Raw genomic sequence first — 15,864 nt, 5'->3', positions numbered from 1 at the left:
ATTTTTCATAAAACCGGTATATTTATACCGGTTACATTGAAAAATTACCCATTACATTATAATTATGGGTTTCGATGTTTTTTGGGTCGTTACTTTTTATATATGGATCGACACTTTATAGGAAACTTTAAGATTGTATACATTATAGAAAACGATTATAAATATACCGATATTTCTAAGTATGAAAACTTTGTTGTGGAGATCATAGAAAACATTTCTTTAATAATGTGTTTCGATACATTTGCACGCAAATGTAAAATACATTAATAACTAGTATTGATATTTCAACAATCCTCAAATGTATCTGTATACAGAGAAGAAAATATGGAATAATTAATGAAAATATACACACAATATAATCAAACCAAAAGATACATACACAACAATGTTCAAATAATGTACCGACAACGAAATTAATCCGATGAAAAAGGGTTATTTCTAACAAAGTCCAAAACATTAGGCGCCTTCAACAAATTTTCCAAATACTCTCATATGTTTCCGCCTTTTTCTGAGGACATACATAAATAATTTCAATTATCAAACTAATGAGGTGCAGTTTTACTAACAATAAACTAAATTCGCATAAGCATGAATAAATTTGTGTCATACCTAGAGCACTGTCGTTCGAATGGGAAGCAGTGTCAAAGGTATGCAGACATATGTAATTGTATTTCTATATAAACACATAAATTGTTAAAATAATCAATGTATGAACACATGTTTAACTAGAAAAACATATTGCATAAATGCAACTTACCGGATTAAAAATCATTTTTCCGCTGAATCATCGACCAAAAGTGTATTTAGCTTGTTAAAATCAGGACACATGTTCCAAACATCATTGAGATCTTTACAGTAGGTAACATTATCGTATGTTTTGCATTTTGCTTGATCCTGTTCACAAACAGTCGAACATAAATATGTAGGAATCATAGACAAAGAAAAGTCAGCAAACTGTAAAGACATTCATCTTACCCAAACGAATAAAAAATGCTCAGAAAATAAAGGTAGTTTCTCAAGTACACGGTCGACGTTATGCCTGAGATTGTAATCAAGTTTGAATGTTAACATTCAATTGTATATTAACGATTTTGGCTACAGTAATTCAATTGCTCAACAGTTCTAACCTCATATTGGAAGACTAAATGGCAACAACAAAATTGTCTACACAAAATTGCATAATTTCAAATAATCATGTTCTGAGGACAACATCTACAACATGAAGAAAATGAGATTAAAGTTCTACGCTTATATGTTAAAATAATGGATACAAAAGAACATAATTAAAACCTGCAGGCAGTCTTGGGATGTAGGCAAGAATACCATTGAGATCAAAAATTATAAGTTTTCTTGAAGGTGGCGTTGTAGAAACGATATACTTGTTTGGATCATCATCATCATCGTAATCTTCATTGTCATCGTCATCTTTATTGACCGCTTGGTTGTCCACATTTGTTAAAAGAAAATAAAATACATTTTAGAACGTGTAAATGTTTAGAAACATAAATAATGAATTACCTAACTCGTTTGATGTCGTTGACGTAATTCGTCACGCAAAATGGAGACTTCATCGCGCAATGATGAAATATCGGCTCGTATTCCACTTACAAGGGAATCAATATGCTCTCGAAAATTAACCATGTATTCCATCACGGTCTTAATTGTGACATCCTCTCCAACTGAAGCTTCTTCCATCATTGCGTCTCCAATTGGTTGCTCGTCTTCATGGCCAATGGGGTCTATTTCCTCCCTCTCTTGATCTAATTCGACCTCCTTGACACGCTTCCAACCGAGTTTTTCAACAAAATCATATCCCGCTTTTTTAATAAATAACATGTCAATCTTGCGGGTTAATCGAACAGGGGCGTCATACGAAAAATCAACTTCTTTCTTCTTCAACAGATGGGTGATGAAACATCCATATGGTAGTGAAGTTGAAATTGTTGCTCCCTTTGTGAACATATATACAATTGTATTAAATATCAGTTTAGCAATGTTTGGAACCGTTTTGGATTTGGATTTATACTTTGCTATCCACCAATAATCGCTTTCTCGAAGCGTTGAATGTTTTCCCCCACTAGGTCGGATATACCATGTGAGCATTTTGTTAAACACTCTCGACTCTACATCTAGGTGAATTGGCCTATTTCTAGCAACCCGTTGTATTGTAGTATCTAAATTATTTTCATCTTAATCCCCTTTATTCTCGACACCTAGACCCTCTGCAATAGTTTCCGGAGATATATATATTTTCTTCCCCATGACATGGGTATTAATTCCTATTATATTAGTCTTATTAGGCTCGTGCTGTAAGGAAACATTATTGTAGAATACTCTAACTAGGTTGGGGTAATATTTTGGTTCTACACCAAGGAATTCAAGCCAACCCCAATATGTAAATATGAATTTAAAACTAAATGCATATTTATCATCAAACAAGAAACCCATGTCAATGACACATTCGGGAAGGATCTTCCTTACTTTAAAACCCATCTGCCATCTTTGTTTCTCCATATCGGATCTAAAGTTCAGAGTTTCGAAGGACCTGATTTCTTAAGAAGAATCGTTTGTTTGAGAAGGAGGTTGTGGTTGAGAAGAGCTTTGAGAAAGACCACGCTTCTGACGCTGACGTTTTGGAGTCGTTTTGGGTGTGGATGCTATTACAATGGAACACAAACACATTCAGGAAAAAAACTCCAATATACAAATCAATTAAACCCATAAAATATCGATAAATTTACCTGAATATCTGATCGTCACATTTATGATAACGCTAGTATTTGTCGGAGAGGAAGATTTTAGAAGCCTTTAGGTTTAGGGTTTATCAATTTGGAGTTTACATCGAATAAATAATGAAGGGGGAAAACACGTGATATTTGAATTAGTATCGACACAAAATTAAAAAAGTGTCGCTACATGTTGTAGACTCATTCTCTCATAAAACCGGTATATTTATACCGGTTACATTGTAAATTTACCTATTACATTATACTTATGGATGCATATGTTTCTAGGATCGATACATTTTATAAATGTATCGACACTTTATGGTTGCACCCTTTTTGGCATTCATTCTGGACCAAAAGTATCGACACAAAATTAAAAAAGTGTCGCTACATGTTGTAGACTTATTCTCTCATAAAACCGGTATATTTATACCGGTTACATTGTAAATTTACCTATTACATTATAATTATGGGTTTCGATGTTTTTGGGATCGACACTTTTTGAAAATGTATCGACACTTTATGCGTTCACCCTTTTTGGCATCCATTCTGGACCAAAAGTTTCGACAAAAATTAAAAAAGTGTCGATACATGTTGTAGACCTATTCTCTCATAAAACCGGTATATTTATACCGGTTACATTGTAAATTTACCTATTACATTATAATTATGAGTTTCGATATTTTTGGGATCGACACTTTATGCGTTCACCCTTTTTGGCATCCATTCTGGACCAAAAATATCGACACAAAATTAAAAAAGTGTCGATACATGTTGTAGACCTATTCTCTCATAAAACTGGTATATTATACCGGTTACATTGTAAATTTACCTATTACATTATAATTATGGGTTTTGATGTTTTTGGGGTCGGCACTTTTTGAAAATGTATCGACACTTTATGCGTTCACCCTTTTTGGAATCCATTCTGGACCAAAAGTATCGACACAAAATTAAAAAAGTATCGATACATGTTGTTGACCTATCTCTCATAAAACCGGTATATTTATACCGGTTATATTGTAAATTTACCTATTACATTATAATTATGGGTTTTTATGTTTTTGGGATCGACACGTTTTGAAAATGTATCGACACTTTATGCGTTCACCCTTTTTGGCATCCATTCTGGACCAAAAGTATCGACGCAAAATTAAAAATGTGTCGATACATGTTGTAGACCTATTCTCTCATAAAATCGGTATATTTATACCGGTTACATTGAAAATTTACCTATTACATTATACTTATGGACGCATATGTTTCTGCGATCGATAAATTTACCTATTACATTACACATATGCTGACTTATTTTTTTGGAAACTTAACGTTTGGGAATCATACTGGACAAAATGTTGAAAACAAATTAGTGTTTATTAATTTTTCAGTAAAAAGTCTATTTTTACCAACTACATTGTAAATTTACCTTTTACAACAATCTCCATATATCATACGTATCAACATGACTCTTAATGTGTATAAGAAAATGTACAACAAACTACTGCTAACGTTTCTCATCTCATACATAATTACATTCACATACAAAATTATAAATCTTATACAAAATTATAAATCTTATAAAAAATAACCCTACATTTACATCATTGCATCCTTTTGTTATTCTTGTGTCTAATGGCAGCTTTTGTTATCTCATGTCTTCGTTGATTTTGATTGTGGCTTACGAGATCGTTTAATATTCGCGATCGATCCTACTCTCCAACAAACTATATTCAAATTGTCAGAACGTTAAGTATTGTAAACCACAGCATTTAATCTACGACTTTTAACAATTTTACCACAAACGAATTTTTAATTCCACTTACAAAATCACCAGTTGCCCCTGTAGAACCGATCGATTCCATCCACATCATCACATACATGCCGCAATTATATCTGTTACAAAATTTGAAAACCATACATGTCAATTATGAATTCTGCATAAATTAAGCTTTCTATTTATGATAACATCTCATACCCATTCAATTGCTTATTCTTCTTATGTTCCACAAATTTAAAAATTTTTAAGGGGAACTTTCCTAGAGATCCACAGTATTCAACCAAAATGTGTTTCTTATTATAAAAATCTAATATTTTATTATGCATTAAAAAAAGTTATGATCCAAAAAAATTATGCATTATAATTTACATAATGTCCTTTCATACATACATACATACCAATCTCTTAGCATCCTTCACTCTCTATTTAGCTGCTTCAAATGTAAACATACTATCATATATTGTTGCAACACGATCTACCATATCAAACACCAACATATACCAATGTGAATTATGGTAGTTTATTGTGATCATGATCTGCAACAAATTTCACACCCAATTTGACAAAATTCAACATTCTATATCTGAAAACATCATTTGCAATTGGTATGGTGTCTTACCTTGTCACATTCGGTGAATTTCACATAGTTATCCAATATGGGACCCCAAAAGGTAGCAATACTCTCAACACTTTCTTTGTTGTTGGAATCCAACGTATGTTGTTGTAATTACGCAACAAACATTATTAATTTACCGTCTATAACACTACTTTTCAACATTTATTAATTTAACTCACCGCTAATAGGTATGGAAGGTAGCCAATCCTCCGGAGTGACTTTTGAGAATCGTAGCATACTGTCTAGGCGAGCAAATCAATAACCTAACAAAATTAATTACACAATCAGAACATATTCAATAAGTTTTAACATTTTCTACTTTCTACTTACCACACCGCCAACCCATTCCGTAGGCTTCAACGTTGCAACGTCGTATACACTAGCGAATTGATTTCCCATTGATATTATAGAATATCTGTATGAATCATTAGGATTAATGTGTTGTCATGAAATATTTAAATATCACTCACAAAGAAATATATTTCACTTACCCCAATTCTAACTCAATATTCCATAAATAATCACAAATTACAACTTCGATGTCATTAATTCCTCTTGGAATATCCGTTTTTTCAACCTACAATTTTACATACAAAATTTTGTCACAACAACATGATAAAGATCAAATTAAGTTTTCTTTTATTTAACTTACCTTCTGCTTCTTCTTCTGGGGTGCAGGACATTCCGAATCCAAATCTGCTGTTATAACACTCTCCAGTGTATAAATGACATCGACTTCCTTCCTCCTCATTTCTTCCATCTTTTCTTCTTCCTCCTCCCTTTTTTCTTCTTCATATTTTTTCAGTTCATCATATTTTTGCTCTACATAGATCTTAATCTCTTTTATTTCACCCTTCAATTGATCTCCTTCATCCAAGTATTGATCAATCACCCCTTTCACCCCCGTAAGTTCACTCCTCAATTCCACAACCTCCTTCACCACTCCATCAAATTTTTCACCCGTCACTATCTTAAGATCACCCCTTAACACCTCAACTTCTTTCACCACTTCACCCCTCAACACCTCTACTTCTTTTACCACTCCATCTATTTTTCCTTCCAACTTCCCCCTTATGCCTCTCAAGTATATCTTCGACTCTCTCAAGTTTCTCTTCAACTCTTAATTGTCTTTGCATGATATCAAATTGGATTTTTTTGATATCAACCAATTTAGACATCAAAATGTCGAAGTTACTCTATTTTCCCTCACCGACATCCCCCTCACCATCATCCCCCAATACAACCATCTCTTCTTTCTTCTCCTCTGCCTCCTCTACCTCCTTGCCAATAACCTTCAAAATTAAATTACAATATTAAGACATTGATTATATTCTTAATATTATTTAATTACATTTATTACCCTTTCTTGCTTCCTCGGTCTATCCAACTTCAACTTCGCCATCACTCTAATCACCTCTTCCTTCCCCCATGCACGGATGTGTGCCACTCCGGTTCTTTCATAAGCCGGCACTGCCTCACAGCCCGACCAAAAATCGAATAATGCAACCTATATTTATAATAAAATTTATAATTTTATATAATAATTATACTATCATTTTATATAAAAACACAAAAAAGTTCTTCAACTCATTTACCTCTAAGATTGCTATGGACCCTTTGAGGTATCTCTGGCTGCTCTTTTTAAAGGTTGTTATTGATTCAATCAATCTCGAATGGACATATTCAGCCCAATTGAATTCACCCTTCAAGCCTTTATCGCAAATGAGCTTCATATAGTCCTTGTTCGTTGACGTATCACCCGTTGGACAAAGAAAAGATACCGACAAGGTACAATAGAACTCTGGCCTTCAGCTCATCCCCCCGTAAGATCCACTTTTGACTTCCTCTTCAATTTCAGCATATGCCACCTTCTACTTCAAACCATATTTGGAGGCAAGTGCTTTCCAGTCCTAACTCTTACAGACTTCTACAACACTTTTGCCTTCATTTTCTACCCCCATTATAGCTGCAGCACATGGGATCCCGAGAGGAAATGAAAAATCACCATACTTAGCAATAAATTGTTTGACATCAAATTGCACCATCAAGGATCGACACAATTCCCTCCGAATAGGTTGATCTCTTACTCCTACCAACGATCCAAAATCTATTTCTCCCAACACATTCAACTGACCCTTCTCATTAAGGTGTTTAATTAATTAATTCACCCTTTTAATGTTGTACCTTGTCGACACTTCTTACATTTTTTAACAATATATAATGTTATAGTTCTTATATATTTTGTATCAACGTATTTACAAGTTTAATGAATACCTTATTTTTCATGTGCTTTCCTCCGTTCTTTGTATTCTTTACTATCATTCCTTGACTTTGTGATGTAAGGTTCCTTTTTAGCATCACTCATCGAATTTCATTTGGACCTCACATCTTTTGTCACCTAATATTAAGCATAAACGTTTCTTAATCAATACATTAACACTAAATAATACTCAATGTCAATTTCATTTTACATACCGAACCGCTCTGTGTGCCATCTTCCTTCATCCTTTTGCATTCGGCCATACTGTCAACATTTAAAATTTGTAATCAATTTAAAGTTCTTAAATACTTTAATCCAATTATCATTTCAACAATAATAATAAAAAGACATTGATACTTACTAGAAGTACATATATCCACCCTTTGGTTGCTTTCGAGTCTCGGACTCAATTTCAAAGTCATCTGCGCCACCAACAATTTTTCCACCCATTGACTCTATTTTTCCTTCATATATCAGTTTATGCAAATCAAATCAAATACTTTTTACATACACTTTATTCAAGATACAAATATAGATAACTACTCTTGTGGTAAAACAGTTTTCTTCAAAAGAATTTGAATGGCTACTACAAAATGTGTCAGCACATTTATACAACCTATAATATCATTTTCTACCTATAATATTTAATAAAAGTATCGACATTTATATTTTACCTTGAATATCACTGTCTACCTGTAATCGGTCCCAAATGCTTCTTTACTCCAAAACCCCAAACAACACATAAAAACCCTATTTACGATTACTGTAATAATAAAAAACTAGGGTTTCGACAACATACTTTTCGATTCGACTGCAGCAAAAAAAAAACAAACAAACTTTGCTTTAGAAACGCCTTCTGAAATGCAGCAACAATTACGCTTCGATTTCAAAAACTCGTCCGTTCTATTTATTTTCAGATGATATTTAGCTATGGCCTTTATATTTTAATCGGATATGTTATTTATACTTAATTGATACAACTACCAAAGTGTCAATACTTTTATGTCAGGTGTCGATACTTTCGATAGGATAATTACCTATTTCTTTGAAAATATCGATAATTTATTACTCGTACTTATGAAAGTATCGACACTTTCAATATATCCGGTAGCGCTTTACGGGTTTTATCATTTTGATACTAGTTTTATCATATTTTTACCTGTTATATCGTTGCGGATCGATACATTTTTATAAAGTATCGACACTATATAGGCGCTAAAACTGCTTCTCTTTTAAATTCACAAAGTGTCGATACTTATATTAAAGTACCGACACTTTAAATATATCAGGTAGCTCTTTACCGGTTTTATCATTTCGATACCGGTTTTGTCATATTTTTACCTGTTATATCGTTGTGTATCGATACATTTTTATAACGTATCGACACTTTATAGGCGTTAAAACTGCTTCTCTTTTAAATTCACAAAGTGTCGATCCTTATATTAAAGTATCGACACGTTCAATATATCCAGTAAGGATTTATCGGTATTATCTTTTCGTGACAGGTTTTATCGATATTTTTACATGTTATATTGATATGGATCGATACTTTTTTAATTTGGATCGACACAAACCGACAAGTTAAATTTGTCGGTTGCCAAAAATTTTAATATTTCTTCATGACTTAGACCTACTACATTATTATTACTCAACATTTCCGGTAGCGCTAAACCGAATTTGTTAAATATCTTTTAATGTATCCGATAACGTCGTATATTAGCCGTATTTTAACCCGCCTTTCCTGAGACATTCCCAATATTTGATTGAAGTGAATGTTCACGATGTTGTTGTGACAATACACGATGAATGATGATATGATAGATGAACTTAATTGATTTTTTGGTTAAGTTCGAGGATATAATTGATTTTTTAAAAAGTTTGATGACTTATTTATTTTTATTAAAAAGAAATTATTTGAATATAAAATATAAATAATTATTAAGATATTCAATATATTAAATATAAAAAATAATAAAAATAAATTATTAAATAATTCAATTTAAGGACCATATTGAATGTAATAAAAGTTACATAGACTGTATTGATTTTTTTTTCAAAAGCTAGAGAGTTTTCTATACCATTAAGTAAAAAAATTGTTGTTAAATTAAAAATCTAGATCTCATGTTTTCTTCTTTTTTAAATTTTTAAAATAATTTTATCGAAAACATCTTTTGATATTTTGATATTTTTACTTACTTTTAACTTTATTTTCCTAAAATCATTTTCGATTTGAAAATCAAACACGTTTTTTATACTATTTTTTATTTTCTAAAAAAATAAAAATAAAAATAACTTATATTTTTTTTAAACTAAACATATCCTTAATTTTTTAAATCAAAGTTTTGTATTTTTAACTTTTTGCGTGTTTCGTTCTCCAAACAGTATAACAGGTGAGAGAGGATATAATTAAGGGTAAACTACTTTAATTGTCACTAATGTTTCGGTAAATTTTTGTTTTCATAACTGATGTTTCAAAAGTTACAAATAAGTCATTAATGTTATCGTTTGTTACAAATTGATCACTCGTCGTTAACAGGTGTGACGGAAAACACACGTGGCCTGTTAACAGAAGTTAATAGGCTTACCTGGATGGTATAATTACACTAATAGCCCATGTTATTTATATATTCTTTCAATTTGATCATAGTTTTAATAAATCAAAAAATATATATTTTTTTGGATAATTCCATTTCATTACCCAAGAAAGCAAAAGCCTGCTACAGTTTACAGTCTACAATAAACAACAAATAACATAAGCAAGAAACTGTTTGGCAAGATTGCTAACACAACAGGGGCAATAGAAGAACAGAGACTCACAGCTAAGTGATGCCCCAACTAGCACAAAGAGTTGCATTACGTGAGTCAGATCTGCTAATGGTGCGTCCCTCCATCTGAATCCGAACAACTACTTTAATATCATGCAATAACGCATCCACTGATCGAGCTCTACCCCCATAAAGTATGTTATTTCTTTCCTTCCAAATGCTATAAACATGACCTGCCCAGGCAAGCCGAAACACTCTCGCAATGAGAGACTTTCCCTTAAGGCAATAGGTCGCCCAAGTCAATTCGCCATCCCAGCTATTAACCGTTCGGTACATACCACATAAAGAAAGAATAGCTCACCATAAGTCCTTTGAAAATTGACAACCAAAGAACAGATGGTCTCTACACTTAGCCTCATACCACACAAAAGGCATTTATCATTCTCAATATTTAAACCCATTCTTAGAAGCCTAACCCGAGTAGGGAGACGATTAAGAATGGCCATCCACACAATGATGATGTGCTTAGGTATACGCCCAAGGAACCAGACTAAATGCTGCCAAAAAACTTTGGGGGCACTGATGTGCATGTTATCCTGAATACTTCTTACACTCAGGTTATGAATCAGGCCAGGAAAGAGGTGAAGGACATTAGGTCTGATTTTCAAAATGTACTTGAATTACCAGCTTATATTTGTGGGAGTGCTCATCTGCCAGAAGTCTGCATTCTCGATCATGTAGGCACGCATCCAGGCCACCCAAACAGAGCCCTCGTTAGCTAATAATATCTTGATAAGATAAATAATGCAGGCTTTATTCCATTCACCTACAGCTTGAACCCCCAGGCCACCTTCAGATTTTATTGTATAGATTTTCTTTCAGCTGACACGAGCACCTTTTGCAGGCAAGTCAGACCCTTCCAGAAGAATCTGGAACACAACTGCTCAATGGAATTAATAATCTCTTTAGGTAGAATGAGCTGCATGCACCAGAAACTTGCCATGCTGAAGAGAATAGCTCGGATTAGTTGGAGTCTCCCCGCAAAGCTAAGGTGTTTGTTTGCCCACAAATTCAACTTTGTCCTAATCTTATCAATTAAACTATGATAGTCCTTCACAGTGAGTTTCCTGGTAACCAGTGGGACTCCCAAATAATGAACTAGGAGGTTGCCCAGCTTAAAGCCTGTTAATTACTTGATGGCAGCACATTGGTCAACAAGAATCCCAGAATAAAACATTTTACATTTACTAACATTTAGTTTTAACCCAGACATGGTATAGAAAGAATCTAAAACAGCTTGTACACTAATTACAGAGTCTAAAGAACCTTTGCAGAATATAAGCAAATCATATATGAAGCAAAGGTGAGTGAGCCCAACTATTTTCACTTAGGATGAAAGTTGAACACTCCCTTCTTAGCAGTCATATTTAGAAGGCTAGATAAAATGTTCATAGCTAAGACGAAAATATATGGTGAAAGGGGTTCACCCTGTCTAAAACCCCGATCACCTTTGAAATAGCCTACTAGAGTACCATTGAACACAATAGAATAGCTAGGATTAGTAATACAAGCCCAGATCCAGCCTATGAACTTCTCCGGTAATCCTAGTGCATGCAAAACAATCATCACAAATTCCCAGGTTAAGGAGTCGAAAGCCTTTTGCAAATCAATTTTAAGGGCACATCTTGGATAAGCTTTCTTCCTAGAATATCCCCTAACAAGTTCTTGTGCTAGTAGGGTGTTATCAGACTGATTCATTGAAATCATACTAGGAAAGACAACAGACAGTCGATTCACTAAGATTCTAGTAGCAGTCTTGTATATGACAAAACAACAAGAAATAGGCCTAAAGTCCTTAACCATACTCGGATTAAGAACCTTAGGAACAAGAACAACAGTTGTAGCATTGAAGGAATGGAGCATGAATGAGTTAGTGAAGTAGTACCTGATAGTTGTCAAGAAATCATTTCCAACAATATGCCAAGTTCTTTTGAAAAAGAACGAGTTATAACCATCAGTACCAGGGGATTTGTTATTTTCTTGACCTCGTATAGTATCTATGATCTCCACATCAGTGACCTCTCTGGTTAAAGCCTCAGGTGCACCCTCAGGTAGAGAATAGCCAAGTAGCTCCTTGATTGTACTGACACTACAACAATTTACCTTAGGATCAATCACCCCCAATTACTTTATAAAGAAATTGATAGCCTTTCTAGTCATATGATCAAAGGTGCTAAGTCTAACACCATCTTGATTATAAAGGACCCTAATGGTAATGTTCATCATTTTGCTAGCCACCATAGAGTGAAAGAAACGAGTACTCTGATCTCCCTCTCTAATCCAGTCTACATTTGTTTTCTGTTTGTAGAAGAGAAGCTCTATCTGCTCAAGGACTTTCAACTCCTCCTCTATCTTCAGTTCGTCAATTATGAGACTGCCAGCAGTAGTAGCATCCAAATTGGCTAGCTGAATAGACCTCAATTCTTCCCTTTTCCTCTGAACTTTCCCCGAAATGTCAAGAAAGTAAGTTTTATTAAGGTCCTTAAGGCATTTTTCAATCTCTTTAGCTTCAGGAAAAGAACTTGGGTTAGATTTCCAGTAACTGGGGGCTTCCACGAATCTCTAACTATGGTCAAAAAATCTGGGTGCATAACCCAAAAGTTGAAGAACTTGAACGGCTTTGGCATTGCTATAGCAGCTTCTTTGTGTAGCCAGACTAAAGCTGGACTGTGGTCTGACTCCCTAGGTGCTTGAAATTCAACCTCAGAGGACAGAAAAGTCTCAACCCAACAATGATTAACAAGGACTCGATTGAGTTTGCGAGCAAGAAAGGTGTTCTGCTACTTATTAGACCAGGTAAACAGAGGTCCAATGAATTGATGATCAAAAACCCCCAGGTCCTCAACACATTTCTGAAACTCAGCGATGTCACTACTGGTGTTCGAGTTAAAAGGATTTGAGCTTTCCTCAATTTTAAAACGACGTTGAAGTCACCCCCTATTAATCAGGCTTCATTACCCACAAAGATGTCCATACTACTAAGTTATGCCCAAAGATCCCTACGAGCTATGTCATCATTAGAGCCATACACCACGGTAATGAAAAAAGGCTTATCACTAAAACTGCCTTTGAAAGTAATACACTACTAAAAAATTGAACAAATGGAGCTGTCCAAGTTTTCTTGCCATAAAACCCAGATTCGACCATTCTCAGCATGGCAGTAATTACATCAAAAATTCCATCGCTCAAACTTCTTAAACAAAATCTCCCCAGTGTTGTTCTCTTTGACTTTAGTTTCCAGAAGACAAAGAATATTGATGTGAAGTCTATAAGCCCACTTCAGCATAATGTTTTACTTTAGGGGACTGTTGAATCCCCTAACATTCCAGAAGCAAACTAGCATGACAGATTTGTGGAGGAAGAGGCACCACCCCTTTCCTCAGTTTTTTTAACCTTTTCAACCTGCTATTTCTTTTTTAGTTTCAATTCTTGCACAATATTTGCAACACCCAAAGCAGCCCCCTCTGTTTCTTACTAGAATCTACAAGAGAAACTCCAACCAAACTATCAAGGTTGATCAAACTGAGAATGTCAAACTTATTTTTGGACTCTCCTCCCACAGCTTTATCAGCTTTAATAGGCCTGCCTGTACCTCTCTTTGCGTGGGGTCATTAGCCTGAACAGGATGTTCAGGTTGCTTAGTTTCCTGGCCAGTCACTGCAACACTTCCAATACAAATCTCAGTAGGTGTTGTACTAGCAACCAAACTTCCAGCGTAAGCCCCACTTGGCACCATATTAGCAACTGAATCCCCATTACAAGCCCCATCAGTCCCTAAAATAGTACCCAGGATCCTAGCGTAAGTCTCATCAGCAGTAGAAATCAAAGTATTAACAATATCAACAATTAGGTTATCCACCTTGACACTAGCAGAATCAGATAGCCCACTGGCTGAAATATCATTCAAGCATGCAGGTGCAATCAAACTACCATCCTTAGAACTTACAGATTCCAGAGCGTTTGTAGCCTTACCCGCAGAGGCATGTTCATTCAGTTTAATACCCTGAGTTGAATCTTTGACCCTCTAGACCTGCTTGACTTTCTTCCCCTGTGGGCAGTACTTCGCCAAATGACCAAATCGACTACAGTATGCACAGGAGTTAGGCATCCAAGGCACAATGACTTTAACCTTGGCTATTGATTCATCGAATAATATCACATCAATATAGTTCGGAATCTGCGACCCAACCGAAATTTCTACACAAACTCGTGCATATTCTAATATTTTTCTATTAGCCGTAATCGAATCCATGTGGAGAGGTTTACCAATTGCACTAGCTACATAGCTTAGCCCTTTCTTCGAAAATAACTCCAATGGTACATTATACAAATGGATCCAAACAGGCATACAATGAAGGTCAAAGCTCAATTCCTTCAAGTTAGGTTCTCATTTCCTAAGGCAAATTTATTTATGTTGAACATGCCATGGACCGTTCTCTAAAACCCAGTCCCTAGCCGAAGAATTAACAAATGAGAAAACAAAAAGATTCAACCCAGCTAAACTTACCTTCACCGGAGATTGTTTCCCCCACAATAAACCAACAATCTTCTGAAGAGAAGCATAGCTCAGCGTTGAACCAATTAATTGGCCAACCAAGGCGTATCTCCATTCCAAAATACCCTCCTCAAACACGTAGCGAGGTGGCTTCACTACCCAGGAACCCTCGACCATCGAAGGAGGGAAGAAATTTATTTCTTTTTCATTCCCTGCCGAGAAGAGTTTCCTCCAATCAGAGACACCTTCAATCTCCATGACCTAGAAAAACCCCAAGAAAGAATCCAGAAATTACAGAAAAGAAGCAATAATCGAAGAAGATGGCCCGTCTTCAATCGCTATTAGCCCAACTAATATGCACCGAGAGAGAAGAGCTTATATATATTTATTTTTAATTATTAAAAATAATGGTATATTTTTACACAAAATAATTAAATGTTTAAGTCCAACGGCTTTAAAAAAAGGAAATAAAAATTTTAAAATTAATTATAAAAACAAAAAAAATAGCTTTAAAAAAAGGAAATAAAAATTTTAAAATTAGTTATAAAACCAAAAAAATTAACATTCTTTTTAATGTTAGGGTAAACTACTTTGAAACTTACCCAAGACTCGTTATTAATGTTTTTTTCACTTAATTTTTTTTCTTCCCCAATTTTTTTTTTGTTTTTTTTAAACAAACAATAATATTAAAATCTTGTTTGTGAAGAATTGTTTTTCACTCAGTGCATAAAATTTTTTAAAATTAATTTTATTAAGTCTTTCATTTTCTGAACAGTCTTATAATTTAATTTGTCATTAAATCTTTTAAATTAAATTTTATCACAACATAAATTGTAATTTTAATTATTATTATTGATATGATGAAAAATTAATAAGCACATAGGTAGTGAAATTGTTTTGAAGCCCCTCCATCTTCCATGATTCAAGGGGGAAAACCTTAATTTCCAAGTAAATTTTTGTCCAAAATTTTAATTTAATATTACTTGAAGTGATATGAAAATATAAATTCTAATATTCAAGCTTATAATAATATACCAGACAAAAGTTTCATAACATAAAATGATAAATTTGTGAATGCACATTTATGTATTTCCCAAAAAGATATTATACCGAAGCACGGGGAAATACATGAATACCAATAATGTTAAGGGGCTCTCAATAAGAC

Source organism: Hibiscus syriacus, unplaced genomic scaffold, assembly GCF_006381635.1.
Source record: "Hibiscus syriacus cultivar Baekdansim isolate YM2019G1 unplaced genomic scaffold, ASM638163v2 tig00110160_pilon, whole genome shotgun sequence".
In the NCBI taxonomy this organism is placed as follows: Eukaryota; Viridiplantae; Streptophyta; class Magnoliopsida; order Malvales; family Malvaceae; genus Hibiscus; species Hibiscus syriacus.
This window is presented reverse-complemented; position numbering follows the sequence as displayed.